Genomic DNA, 13,710 nt, shown 5'->3' with positions numbered 1-13,710 from the left:
TTCATCCAAATTCATACTACCATTAGCAACAGAAAAGTTACATATTTTCAGGTGCAGAAGCAAGATATTCCTCTTTTCATAGCTAATCAAAGTCAGCTTCATGTCCATTTTTAAACCAAAATGTGTAGCAACATTCTTCATGTGCATTGTTACATGACAAATTATGTGCCATTTGTATTTCATTGCAAAATTGAAATTAGTTTACAAATTCTAATTTTTGCTTTATTACCAAATGCTGATTCCTGATTTCCTAATATTTTTGAGCAAAAGTTGTCTTTTAAATGTTCACATTTTTACCAGGCTTTTTAAAATTAAAATCCTTCCATAAATTTGTTTTCTACCTGCATATTTAAGTGTGGTTTGCAGATTTTTTTAAATTTAAATATTTTAAAATAGTGTCTCTTATGCATTGCAATTAAAGGACACTATTATATATTTCTAAACTCTGAAACAGTATGTGTTCTTATGGTGACAATTTTGCATAAGGAATAAATCTCACAAAACTGCATAAACCTTTGATATACAAATTAGGTCATAAAAATAATGACAAAGAAGCAATCTAATTCACACATAGACAAAATTGCTCAATTCATAACCTATCATCCTCTGAACCTTTAAACAGACCTGTTAACAGAGAGGTTAATGACTGTGAGTTCTTTAGATATGTACTGTTTCCAGGTTTGTTATTATACAGCAATAGCAACAATTCATAGACAAGCAATACCTGAGATGTTATTACAGTTGTTAAATTTAATTGCTTCCAATTCTTGTCAAAGGTGATTCAACACATGCTCAACACAAAAATAGGCATTGGACACAAATATTGTTTTAAAAATATGTTCCATGTCCAGAAAAATGATTTGTGAGCATGCTGCAAAATCTGGGTTTGTAAGTTTTACCCCAGTGTAGAAAAGCTATATCTAAGCCTTTAAATATTTCACATTATATGTTTATGAAGACAACAGGGACAAAAGAAAAGGTCACAACTTCAGTGTCCAAGCTATTTCTGCATAAAGACATCTAAATACACTTCCTTATATGACATCTGTGAATATTCCTTTCAAAAAGGAATCTGTACCTTTCAAACCTTTCAAAAAGTATCTGTACTTATTTTAAAGTTAATAACTATGGAAAAAATCTAAAAGCTGAAAAATAATATAAGAAGGGTAATAAAATGAACTTATACACTAACATGTATATGGCAGAAAGGAGAGATGATGAAGCGAAGATGCTGAACAAGAAAGAAGACAGCAGCAAGTAAACATTCTGAACAAACCAGACATTAAAAGGACTACTGAAAATGATGGTTTTTTGTTTTCCCTCCAGCATAAAATTTCACTCCTGAGATATGTTGTCTTCAAGGTAGTGCAATTTCTAAAACCTACAATAATTTGCTTGGCAGTCACAATTTACTGATCCATTATCTTTAGGCTCCAGTTCTCTGAACCCATCAACCAGAGCTGAAGCAATAAAAGCTTGCAGAGGGCAGAATATTTGGGGCTCATTTTAAGAGCAGCTAAACACCCTCAACTGTCGAAGTCATAGGTACAGGTCCACAGCACCATAAAAAAACCCTACTTCTCACACTCTGTTATGCTGGTTTCCTTCACCTACACTGTCACTGAGCAGAGAAAATCTGCTTTAGTGTAACTCAGCTCTCACATTTCCACAAGTAACATGCATGCCAGTGTGTCAGGATCTGAATCAGTCATTCAACAGTGGTAACATATTTTGCTTGGTCACAGTAAAGAACTGTCTAAAACTACAATAAAGGAGGAGACAATAAAGTTGTACTATCATGACAAGGAGCATTAAGGAGAAGCTGGATAGTCACTCTCTCTTGCCACTGAACTAACATCCTTCCAGGGGAAATAGCTGCCAATGATCCATGAAGAAACTCTCCAACAACATTGAAATTGTGTGGGTTTACTGCATGGGCTGAATTTTCATAAGGGGAGTTAGAATCACAGTATGTTCATTTGCATTTCAAATATGTCTTTCTCTTCCCTTAAAATTTAGATTTGTTTGTACCAAGGATATTGATTTAAACCTGTTTAGATGTGCAAACTGAAATTCAGATCCCAATTTCATACCTGAAATTCAGATCCAAAACTATGAACTGCTGTTCAGAGTTCGAAAATGTCCAAACTCAGCAATTTTATTCAGTATGTGCATGGTTCCAGACCACCCCAGGTAGGACTGAATGTGTTTCACCAAGCTACCAGGTGCTACACTGAGGCTGAAGATCTGTTTTGGTCAGCTAGCAAACCTTTCTGAACAAGAAGCTGGGATGTGATTTCCAAGACTCCTAAGATGTACACAAGCCAACAGTGTTGTAAGGTCCCCCACTGTTGTAATTTATCTCTTGATAATATTATTTTTCTTTAAGATCCAGTTCCTGAAATGAATGCCACAGTTTTCATTTAAAAAAAAAAATTAAAATTATTTTAAAAAAGAGAAAAAAACCCCAAACCTTACAGATTTCTAGCTCTTTCTGTTGCAAGGAAAAGTTGGAAAATGAGACTTAAGAAGACCTGAACATTTTAGAAACCCTTGAAACAAATACTATTACTTGGAAATGTTTAATTTAAAAATTAATCTGGGAAATCTGATTCCTTGCTTGTTAATGGTAATGATGAGCTATACACAGAGGGTCACTAAGCCAGGTCAATGGGACACCAGGAGAGATGCAGACGGTATTTTGGTCCTTTCTCTGCAAGAATATCTCTAAACAAGTCAGTAAAAATTGTCAGTGGGAAGACAGTTGCTGTGACTTGCCTTCTTTATGTTTTATTTTCCTTTCAGAGCAGCAAAAAAGCATGCATGGTAGGCCTGTGTGAGCTGCAGAGCTTGCATCATTTGTGTAAGCAGTGTAGCCCTAGCTGGAGACTAGCTGAAGCACAGCTAACATACCTGGAGAGGGCTGCAAAGAGACATAAAGTCACAATCAATTTATTGCCAACCAGCAGAACTATAAACACACCAAACTCAGAGACAAGAAACTGTTGGTCTCTTGGATACCAAATGCCAGGGTAACAAGAAGAATGAAATGGAAATTCCCATGGATAAGGGGAAATGTGATTTAATTGGCAACACTAAAATTAAAAAATAATAATTCTTATTATTGGAATGGTAAAATCATAGGGATAGGTCTGAGGAATAAAAGGTGTCAGTAGGTGATCTGGTGTGCCACATGAAAGAGAAAGCATTTCTTGTGGACTAAATGAGGACATTGAGCAGCAGGTTCTGCACATATTGTTTTATGAATCTATGTGTTAAGGAAGGTCAACACAGTCTAATAATAGACCGTTAAAACAGTCTGGTTAAGAGGATGAGTCCGTCCCCCATAATGAGAAAAAATAAAAGCTGGAGGAGTGTCATGGTTTGACACTGGCACAATGCCAGTGCCTCTATGAAAATGTAATTTTTCAAATGAATGCTGTGAAATGTAATTGAGAGCAGAGCAAAGCAGGCCTGAGCTTAATAACAGGAAAAAAAAAACTTTATTAAGCTACTATTATAAAAGAAAAAAAGGGAAAAAAAACCACACAAAGATCAAAATGAAAAAACCTTGCAAAGCATTCCTCCTCCCACTACCTAATTCTAATAAACTACAGTGAGACACAATCTGGACCCCAATCAGGTTTCCACCCTCCAGACAATTGATACTCAGTTTATGGAGGGAGACAGAATCTCTCCTGTGCCACAGACTCCCCAGGAAATACAGCTGCCACATCCTGTGTTTCCATGTCACACATGGCACCACCCGGAGAAAAAGTTTGCCGTGGTGACCCTTCTCCTTTCCATGCACAGTGCTCTCATCACCAATGCATGGATGGACAGACTGCTTTTAGGATTTTTTCTTTTAAGGATGTCCTGCCAAGAGGGGAGAAAACAACAGTTCAATTTTTCATTTTTTGGGACCACAGTCCTCCCCATTTTCCCCTGGGGCTGAGGATCCAAGAACATAGATCTTCTCTTCTCCTTCTTTGAGGACAGGAGGCACCACTACAAACCCCCTAACTTTCTCTGTTTGCTCCACTTCTGTCTTTTCCCAGCTGAAGCAGGTCTCTTGGCTCACTGGCATCCTCCTAAAATACAGTCTCTCTTGAAGGAGAAGATTGATTTCAGTCGGTGGCTACCAAGGAAAAAAGTCCAGCCAAAAGCCACTCCTTGTCCCCCTCCCATCTAGAATTTCTCCTTCTAACATCCCAGGGTCTAAGGTGTCCCTCTTCCTCTCTTTTAAACTGAGGAGGTAAAAAAAAGATTTATAAAGCTTTCATTTCTCAAGGAAGGGTTAAAAGTCCAAACTCCCAGGATGGCTCAATGCCCAGACTCCGGCTCCCACAGGCAGCTGGGCACCTTGCGGCAACCCCTCCTCCTCCTTCCCCACAGTGGAATTGCTGACAAAACTGCTGATGTCTCTTTCTCTCTCCCTCTTGGGAGAGAAACTCTGGGGGGGGGGGGGGGGGGAACAGAGACATCCCAGATTTCTCCACTCTTCCATCTGCAGGGGCCAGCCCGGTTCCAGTCCCTCCACCCTTGGGCCTTCCCCTCCCCACCAGCCACGGCCGGGCAGGGGAGAGGCTGCACTGCGCCTGACCGGAACCAAAGAGGGTGAGTTCCCCTGGGAATTCTGCTTTTAACCCCTCTGTGTTCTCAGAGGCGTGTCCACCTTCAATTGGTCAATATCCAAATTGACCTCTTCCTTCCAGAAAAATTCTTTTTCTGTGTCAAACCACAACAGGAGCTTTGGCTGGACAAAGGAGTTTTGGTTGGATGGGAGACCACAAGCAGCCAATGGCAAACAGGGGTAGAGCAGCTTACAGGTACAGAGGATAATGTCCCAGCAGAAACTCCAACAGAGAATTTACACAAGTGGGGCTTGTTTGAGCTGAATTGATGGACCAAAGAGATGAACTGATGCCTGTGGTAGGAGCTGTTGCCTATTACTAGTTGTCAAACTGAGTTAAGACTACTTAGGGCACCACTGTCTGTTAGAAGTTCCTCCAGATGAATCCTGAAATTATTACAGATTGCCACTTGGTTTCAACAGTAATCAAGAGTACAAATCAAGTTTTTGATGAAATCAAAGCATTTGTTTTTTTTTTATCTTAACTTTGGCAAAATATGACTGCCCTTCTGGAACAGTCTTTAAAGGAGAACCACCTCATCAAGCCTGTACTATGTGTCTCATCATCAGTTGCACCTTTGTTAAATCTTTCAGTATCACCTGGAGCATGCAGGCAGTGTGCATGACCCTGCAAAAAACACTGGAAGACAGAACAGAGCAATCCCCATTTTTAAAGTGTGGCTGCTTATAATCAAACCAGAGGGGAAAAATATGAGGCAGAGTGCAAAACTCTCAGCATCAGATAACACCTAGGGATCTAGAGGTGCTCCTGGGAGAAATACCTTGATCTGACAAACCTGTGACACATCCCAAAATCCATATGTGCTGTTGATGCCAATGTAAGATGAATAGGGCTTCAATCTCACCACATTGACCCTATGTACTCCTTTCTGATACCAGCAGATAGAGGCAGCTGAGACATGGTTCTGAGCCATAATACAAGGAGAAAGTTTTCCAGTCCTGTCAAAGGATAACCTGAATCTGTGTTGAAGTAAAGAGGCTCTTTTACTAATCTGGAAAGCCCATAGCACTGTATCATACAATTCACATACAATCACTAAAGCCATTTTCTGTTGGGTGGTCTCATAGATTTCCCAGTCTCGGTTTATGCAGAGCTAAAAGCTTCATTCTTAAGCAGCATTTTAAAGAGATAATTACATGTACTCATTTTTTTCTGGGTATATATAGTTCTAAAATAGATGGGCATGGCATTCCTTTTTTCTTCTTCTGTACAGATTGCAAAAGAAAATGGCTATGCAAACTGTGGAAGTCTTAAACCAGTTTATCGTAAGCCATTTGGGATTTTGCCAACTTGTATCCTTAAGTACCACCTCCAGGCAGAAATTTGAGAAGAATGATTTGTGTTTGGTTTATTTTGTCACAAGGTAGATATGGATTTTTTTAAACATACCTATCTTATTTCCATAATACCCTTCCCTTTAATGTGACCAAAATGGAGCCGGCCCATAAAAAGTTAAAAGCCATCAGTAACAGGAAGAGACAGTGAAAAAAAATTATCTGCCAGTTACAGGGTTCTGGGGAATGCTGGAGAATTCACACAGCAATTCACAGTCATTAACTCCTTCCTCTGCCATAAGTGAATTTGACGAAGCTCCAAGAAGTATGTCAAGGTCACGTTTACCCAATTCTAATGAAGCAAAGCAAAAGTCACAATCTGTTAGCTATCCACTGGGAATAAAAATGTAATTTTTTTAACAGCTAAGTAATTAAAAAGGCAAATGTGTTCCATATTGCAAGAGTGTTACTATATTAGATAAGGGAATGGTTCATGACCATGTGACACTGTTAATATGACCAAAAATTATCTGGTCTCCTAAATTACTATATTTCCCTTAGCAGAATGTTAAATTCAGGTTAGTAATTTTAATTGCACTAGTATCTGACTGCTTAAAATTTCATTTCATGTCTTTTTTAAGTTTCTCCTCTTTGAATTTATTTTCCTCCTACTCAGGGTTCTGTTTATTTTAATTGGGAGTTACTTATGCCAGATTGTGTATTCACTCCCCATGATTTTTTAAAACAAGCAATTTTTTTAAACAAGCATTTTTTTCAAACACACCATACTGTGGAAAGAGTCATTATAAATAACAGAAAGAATTTAAAATCCAGTCTCCCTTGAATGGAGGATACCTCTGAGATGCAGCATGATCTAATATTTTCAAGGCACTACATGTTTTTGCTTGATTATGTCACCCTTCTCCATGCTGATTAAAAATGTCTTTTGTAAGTAGTGCCACTGAAATCAGTGCAAGAGGAAAATAATAATTTTTACTTAATCATCTGTTTTCCATAATGGTGGAACCATAACATGGCTACTTTATCCAGTGTGGAAATACAGTAGGATACAGTAATTATATAACTTCTCCTTTTCTATTAGTTTTGCTACAAAACTTGCAAAATAGTTTTACTGCTTTCCCATTAAAAACAATATTTGCATTGTACTTTTTTTCTTTACCAAAAGTTTGCTTCCTTGATAACCAAAAACTTTACCACAAACTCCAAAGAAGGACAAGCAAAGCAACTAAGTAATTAACAAAGACGATTAAGCCAGGAGCACTTATCATCAGCAGCCATACAATGGTACCTAAGGTACCCTAGTTTTCTTAATCAAGTGTAGGTTCTGCGCAGGTAAAAATGCAGGGAAGGCAGGTGACAAAGAGGAAGAACTGACAGAGAACTGTAAGTAGTGCTAAAGGGGGGAAATTTGGTACCAATTTTTCTAAGACAAAATGTTTCCTGAATTCCTAGGAAATCTGAACTGAAAAATATGCAGGGGTTTTTGCTAAAGACTTTTACTGATCTCTTACTTATTATTGTTAATGAGGTACTCACTGGGTACCCACCGTGTGCATACACATGTGCAGGACACAGCAAAGGTGCCAGCAATGTATCTTTCTAGCTGGTGATGTGACCTGCCATTTTGTACTCTTAACCTTTTGACATCTCAGTTAACTGAGTGCCTTCCTTAGTAAAACAGACACCTGAGGGTTGGCACTCACTGTAACCACCTCTGGCCTTGCTGTAGCACACTCTAAAACAACCCTGAGCAAAGCGCTTCAGGAATCACATGGAGGGTGTTGTGATGCCCCCCTTTAACCATGCCAGTATCTTCTAGCAGATATTTCCTTAGAATAAAAGATCTCACTTGAGTAAAGATGAATTAAAATCACTAAAGACAGAAGTATATAGGTAAATGGTCATAAATTAATCTTGTATTTTTACCAGGAGCAGTAATGACTGAAATGCTGTGTATGGTGTCTTTGTTGTTCAATCTCCATTTCAATAGGCACAAAAAGTGAGAATGAAAGTTAGAGAAAAATGAACACAAAATTATTTTCTCCTAGAATATAGCTGAGTTTTTCTTGTGGCTGAAACCTTATGTAAGGAGCAAAGAGGATTTTTTTAACTTTCTATAAAGTATATTTGCATTTGCAGTTGTTTTCAAGACAAAATAAATAAGAACGGTTTAAATAATAGCAGTTAAATCCACAAAATGGCATTGATATTCTTTGGTATATGATTCTAATTCATAAAGGAAACTGATGAATTCACAGGTTTTGTTGAAATTTTGTTCAAATACTATCAGCACTGAATTGCTTGTGTACTTCCAGATAATCATATGAGTCATTCTGATACCAGCAACTGAAATAACTAATGACAATCACAATATACCATCTACCAGACATTCTAGGAGACAGATGTGTGTTCCTCAAGAATTAAGGAAAAGGTGCAGATGTTGCTTTTTCAACAGGATATTGAATATACAATAGTTTCCAGTTAAATCATAGGCTCAGTGATTTGTCTTTCTGTAGCATTTTTTAAAAAAAAGGTATAAATTAAAGGTTTTACTGGCACAAAAGAGAATAGATAATAAAAATGCATACTGATTTAAAACTTCAAAGGTACAGGTGAAATCAATTCACCTTATGAATGGCAAGATCTGCAAGAGCAGCTTTGGTTACTGTTTTGGGAGGCAGTAATAATTGCAAGATTTGGCTAACTGTAAAGAGATAAAATAATTCCATAATGAGTTTAACATTATTAAATACCCATTGAAGAAGTAAGCCATTTTTTCTCTTTAAGAACAAGTTTAAATTGGATACACTAGATATCACAGTATTTGGAATTCTTAAATGACAAACAGAGGATTAAACGTATCCATAAAACATTATTTTTATTAATTCAGATGCACTTAATGCATCTCGGTCCTCTGATTTCATTTGAAGGAACTGAATAGCAGAAGTATCACATAGTCTGGGGGAGTCTACAGTAATGTACAGACCTTCAGAACAAACTACACAACACAACTTTTACAAAGAATATGAGCAAGAATAAATTTGCTTTGCAGCCCTATATCTGAGTAAGCTACAATACCTCGTCTACTAGCTACCCACATTTTCCTATTTCAGTAGAAAAGGAAAGGTCTGATATTATTGCAAGGTCATGATTGTGAGGAACTTTTTTGTTTGTTTTAGTTTTAACTACTGTAAAAAATATTACTGAACCAGTAGGTAAAAAATGTAATTGAATGATCAGACCTGAAGCTTCCACAAAGTATATTCATTATTAAAATTGCTACTTATTGCAACAGATGGGGAACTGATGCTGAAATCCTTCACAGCCTTTGAACCTCAGTAATTCTGAAACTTTCAAAGAGACACAGCTCCATTTTCTACCTTGTTTGTTACAAGGTGAATGTTAGAATCCTAAACAAAGTGTCTTTGGTATTTTGTGTACACAAAATTATATACAGCTCTTGATTGTGTGCTTTCAGAGGCCCCTGAGAAGGTGGTTAATCTTTGTTAAAGCTCTTCAGCATTAGTGGCTAATGGAGGCTGGTGAGCACTGCAGAGTAGTTATTAACTTCATTGGGATACACTAACAAGATTTTCATAGTATCTGCTTCTTATAGTCAGTTCTTCTCTAAGAAAGTACATTATTAATAGGCAAAACTCTACAAAGGGCCATAGCATTTGAAGGCAGGAGAGTGTGCTGGCATCATCCAGTCCTCATGACAGACCAGGGAGAATTCCAACACCATATGCTTTCAGCTGCAAAACGCCTACTTCTCTGTAAAAGTGCCCCATAAAATTAAAATTATTTCCTGCAGAACTCAAAGTCATTTGCAAGTCTGCTACTTTTAAACAAGCTCAGAAGTAAGATTAATGGAGTAATGACATTAACTCTGCTCCAAAGCAGCTCTATATTCTGGCTCTTCCAGCAGGTTCTGAATTTCCATGACTCCTATGCAAACATATATTCACAGAATTCAAATCAAAGCTGTTTATAATCTTCTCCATAGCAGTTCTCTCTTGCAGCATTATTCTTTTTGTGACATCTGGAGATTAGACAAAGGCAAACATCATTTTAAAAAGAATAATTCAATGCTTAGCTTCACTCTTTTTTCTTCAATTACTTCATGTTTCTTCAGTTACTTCATGTCACTTACCCTGAAGAATTAAAACATATCCTAAAAAATACCTCAGAAAAATTATGCTTTCATGTTGTGTCACAAGATTTTTGCTATTAACCTTGTTCTAATTACCAAAAGTACACATTGCAGACAGACTGAGATGCTCCACAATGTCCAGAGATGATTCTACAGAGAGGCACAACTCCCTTGTACAGTGCACTCATGTGATCTATTATCATTTCTTTGGTAATAAAGAATCAGTGGTAAATCAATTAAAAGTGCTAAAGTTATTGGCAGACTAAAAAATAAATACTGACAAATTTAGTAAATTGAGAACCTCTTTTTTAGTATCAAAGCAAGAGGGATGGTTTAAAGGAGGTCTAACCAAGGGTTGAAAACTACTGCAGAAATAACCAAGGGCGAAGTCATTCCATGAGTGCAGCCCACAGGGATGTTAATTCTCTTTTAAGAAACCAATAAGGGATGTATACCAAAAATGTGCTGCAATGTTTAACAGAGTAATGAACAAATGAACAATGTAAATGAAGACTTCTGAAATGTGACATGTTTACATTTATATATGTTTTTTGCTGTATTTTTCATTGCAGGGACGGTGGAATATCAGTAACATAGATAAGTTTACTTTTTTATACTGGGTTTGCATGAGAAGCTCACAATACCTTAAAAAAAGCTATGAAAACCTATCATTCAAGCTGTATTATCTAGGACACTTTGTAACTTTCCAAAGTGGTCTAAACAGGGCAATACAGACTCAGGGATGGATTGTTATTTCTTTTCTCTGACTGACACAAAGAGCTTGTAGTGGGAAGGAAATTGTGTTGTGAATCACACACCATCAAATGACTGTGGCATACAATGGGCTCCACATATCACAAGCAATATTTAAAACAAACAGATTTCATAGCATTATCAGCCCATCATGAAGTGATTCACCCCCAGAAAGTTTTAATTTTCATTTTGAAAACCCTGCCAAAAGGGCTTTGTCTTTCTCTTCCATTGCAGCAGACTCAGCTGCCTGCAATGTATTACACAACGGTTTCACTTAAAGCCAACAACTGAGCTTTGTTATCAGAGCTATATTCAGAAACACTACTTCAGCCTAAAATTGAGTTAAAATCTATTTTCACCTGTTATACTGAGTGCATTTGCTCCTTCACTGGGGTAAGACTATCAGAGGCACACACAGCTTAAACATATTATTGATTTTTAGAAATTAAAGCCAGTTTCACATAGCTCAGGGCTTCAGTGAGTCATAAAACTCCATCAACAGTTAGTTCTGACTTTTTTTTTTCCAGGAAGATATGGATGGGTTCATGTGAACTGACAGGTGGAAATGTATTCAGTGTGAAAACTTCTAAAGGAATTTTTGAAGTATAGCTTAGTAGAGAGAGGTTGATTTTAACTAACCTACAACCAGCTGAGTACAGAGACCAATTTGTAGAGAAATGAGGTCATTGCATTAGGGAAGTCTGAGACTCAACCTGCAGATGTTCATGCTGAATGCTTAACTGAACTTCTGGAGTCTCCAAAGCTGTGCTTTAAAAATGTATTTTGGGTTTTTTTTCTTATGACATAACCATCTCATAGTAATACAGCTCAGATCACAATCTCCAGTTCAATATTTTTTTGTCTTTCTTGTTTCAAGATATCTAAAGATGCTAAGGTGAAAACCTCATTTTAAAATGAAAGGAAAAAAAAAACACCTTACAGAAATAAAACCATACATTTCCTAAGAAAAGTATATTGAATTTCTTCATGGTGTTTGTGTCACGACCCAATGCCTTCCTTTAGCAGATATTCCACTACATACAACTATCTAAAAAAGTCATTTGTTTTCTCACAAAAAAATATATATCAGATCATGCTTAAACTCAGACATGTTCAGATTTGGAAGATGTCTGTTCCCTAATATATCAGTAAGTAGAAGCTATAAATACTACCACCAAAATAGCTATTACTCAGACAGAGGCCACTGAGTCTCAGTGTCCCACTCTATATCAAGAAATTATCAGGTATTCTGAAAACAGTGAAATGCACAAAGCTATCCAGCAAAGAGCAAAGAAGAACCCCTTAATATTTTTTTTTCTAGAATTCTTTGTAGCTGTTTGCCTCCTGCCCAAGTTGTGAGCAGCCTTGAGTTCGTCCAGGAGAATGCTTTAGGAAATGGTGTTAAAGGCTTTACTAAAGTCTAGGTAGGCAACATCCATAGCCTTTCCTCATCCACTAAGCAGGTCATCTTGTCATAGAAGGAGATCAAGTAAGTAAAGAAGGATCTGTCTTTCATGAACTCATGCTGGCTGTCCCTGATCCCCTGGTTGTCCTGTCCACACCACGTGATGGCACTCAGAACAATTTGTTCATGATGGCACTCAGCACCAAGGTCAGGCTGACAGCCTGTGGTTCTTTGGATGCTTCTTCCAACCCACCTTATGGATGGGTGTCACACTGCCTAACCGCAAACCACTTGGAACTCCCTAGTTAACCAGGATTGCTTTCCAATGATGGAAAGTGGCTCAGAACTTCTTGTCATCTTCCTCAGTACCTTTAGGTGGATGCAGCCCCACAGACTTCTGTGTGCTTAGGTGGTGTAGCAGGTCACTGACCATTTTCACTTGGATCAAGGGAGCTTCCTTCTGCTCCCCATCCCTGTCTTCCAGCTCAGAGGCCTGGTATCCAGCTCTTACTATTAAAGACTGGGGCAAAGAAGGCAGTAAGTATCCCAGTCTTTTTCCCATCCTTTGTCACTGTGTTTCCCCCCACATTCAATCAGAGATACTCCTTAGTGATCCTTCTGTTGCTGATGTATTTATTAATACGACATTATTTGCAGTCTTTTACAGCAGTGGCCAGATTAAGTTCTAGTTGGGCTTTGGCCCTTCTATTTTTCTTCCCACATAACCTCATGAAACTTTGTAGTCCTCCTGATTTTCCTGCCTCTTCTCCCAAAGATCACAAACTCTCTTTTTGTCCCTGAGTTTCATCCAAAGCTCTCTGATCAGCATGATTTCTGCCCAACCCTCACGTTTAATTCTTCTACCTTTCAGATAGAGACCATCCACAAGACCTTAAAAATTAAGTGAGTTTTTCCTTTCTTTTATTATGCTTTAGCAATTGGTATAATGAATGGATCTAAGATCATCTATAAAATGGCACTCATGGGACAGCAGGTCCAGGTTACACACACTGTTTTCAAAAACTCTCCACTCATATGAGTGATTTGCACACCAGTGTAAATCATTGCTTTCTCAGCAAGTACATTCCTGGAAACGAATATTAATGTCAAGTTTATACTCATGAAAGCATGCAGACTGAAAAGTGAAGTGACAGGCATTGATTTAATTTCTTGTCATGCATATATTTGCATAGTATTTGCAGATTAATAAATGATACATACCTTGTGTAAATCAATAGCTACCCTGCCTGTATAGTGTAAACTTCATTATTCACGGTTTTATGCTATGTTGAATGAAACATAAAAGATACAAGTAAAACTACTATGCATTGCTTTGAAGGACATAGGGAAGGTCATTGACTTAGAAAGAACAAGCAGGGATGTCCATGATTTCACAAATTTCACTCTCTGACCTTTCCTCGGTTCTTTCATAGTTTTTTATCTATTTCC

The 13,710-nt window shown here is 37.6% G+C and overlaps 1 long non-coding RNA gene across 2 annotated transcripts in view; it reads left to right on the top strand.

Annotated features, from left to right (window-relative positions):
* The window catches only part of LOC146767816 (uncharacterized), an 82,586-nt gene that overhangs the window by 53,973 nt on the left and 14,903 nt on the right, over positions 1-13,710 (top strand). Inside the window, exon 2 of one of the 2 annotated variants that reach the window (XR_014953616.1) lies at positions 5,869-13,164. This is a non-coding gene — a long non-coding RNA (uncharacterized LOC146767816). Of the gene's footprint in view, positions 1-4,460; positions 13,165-13,710 lie in introns of those variants that run through there. The other variant, XR_014953615.1, reaches the window with a different exon arrangement.

Source organism: Lonchura striata, chromosome 3 (assembly GCF_050655825.1).
Source record: "Lonchura striata isolate lonStrDom1 chromosome 3, ASM5065582v1, whole genome shotgun sequence".
Lineage (NCBI taxonomy): Eukaryota > Metazoa > Chordata > Aves > Passeriformes > Estrildidae > Lonchura > Lonchura striata.
Note: the sequence above shows the minus strand (reverse complement) of the source record. Positions and strands in the feature narration are given on the sequence as shown.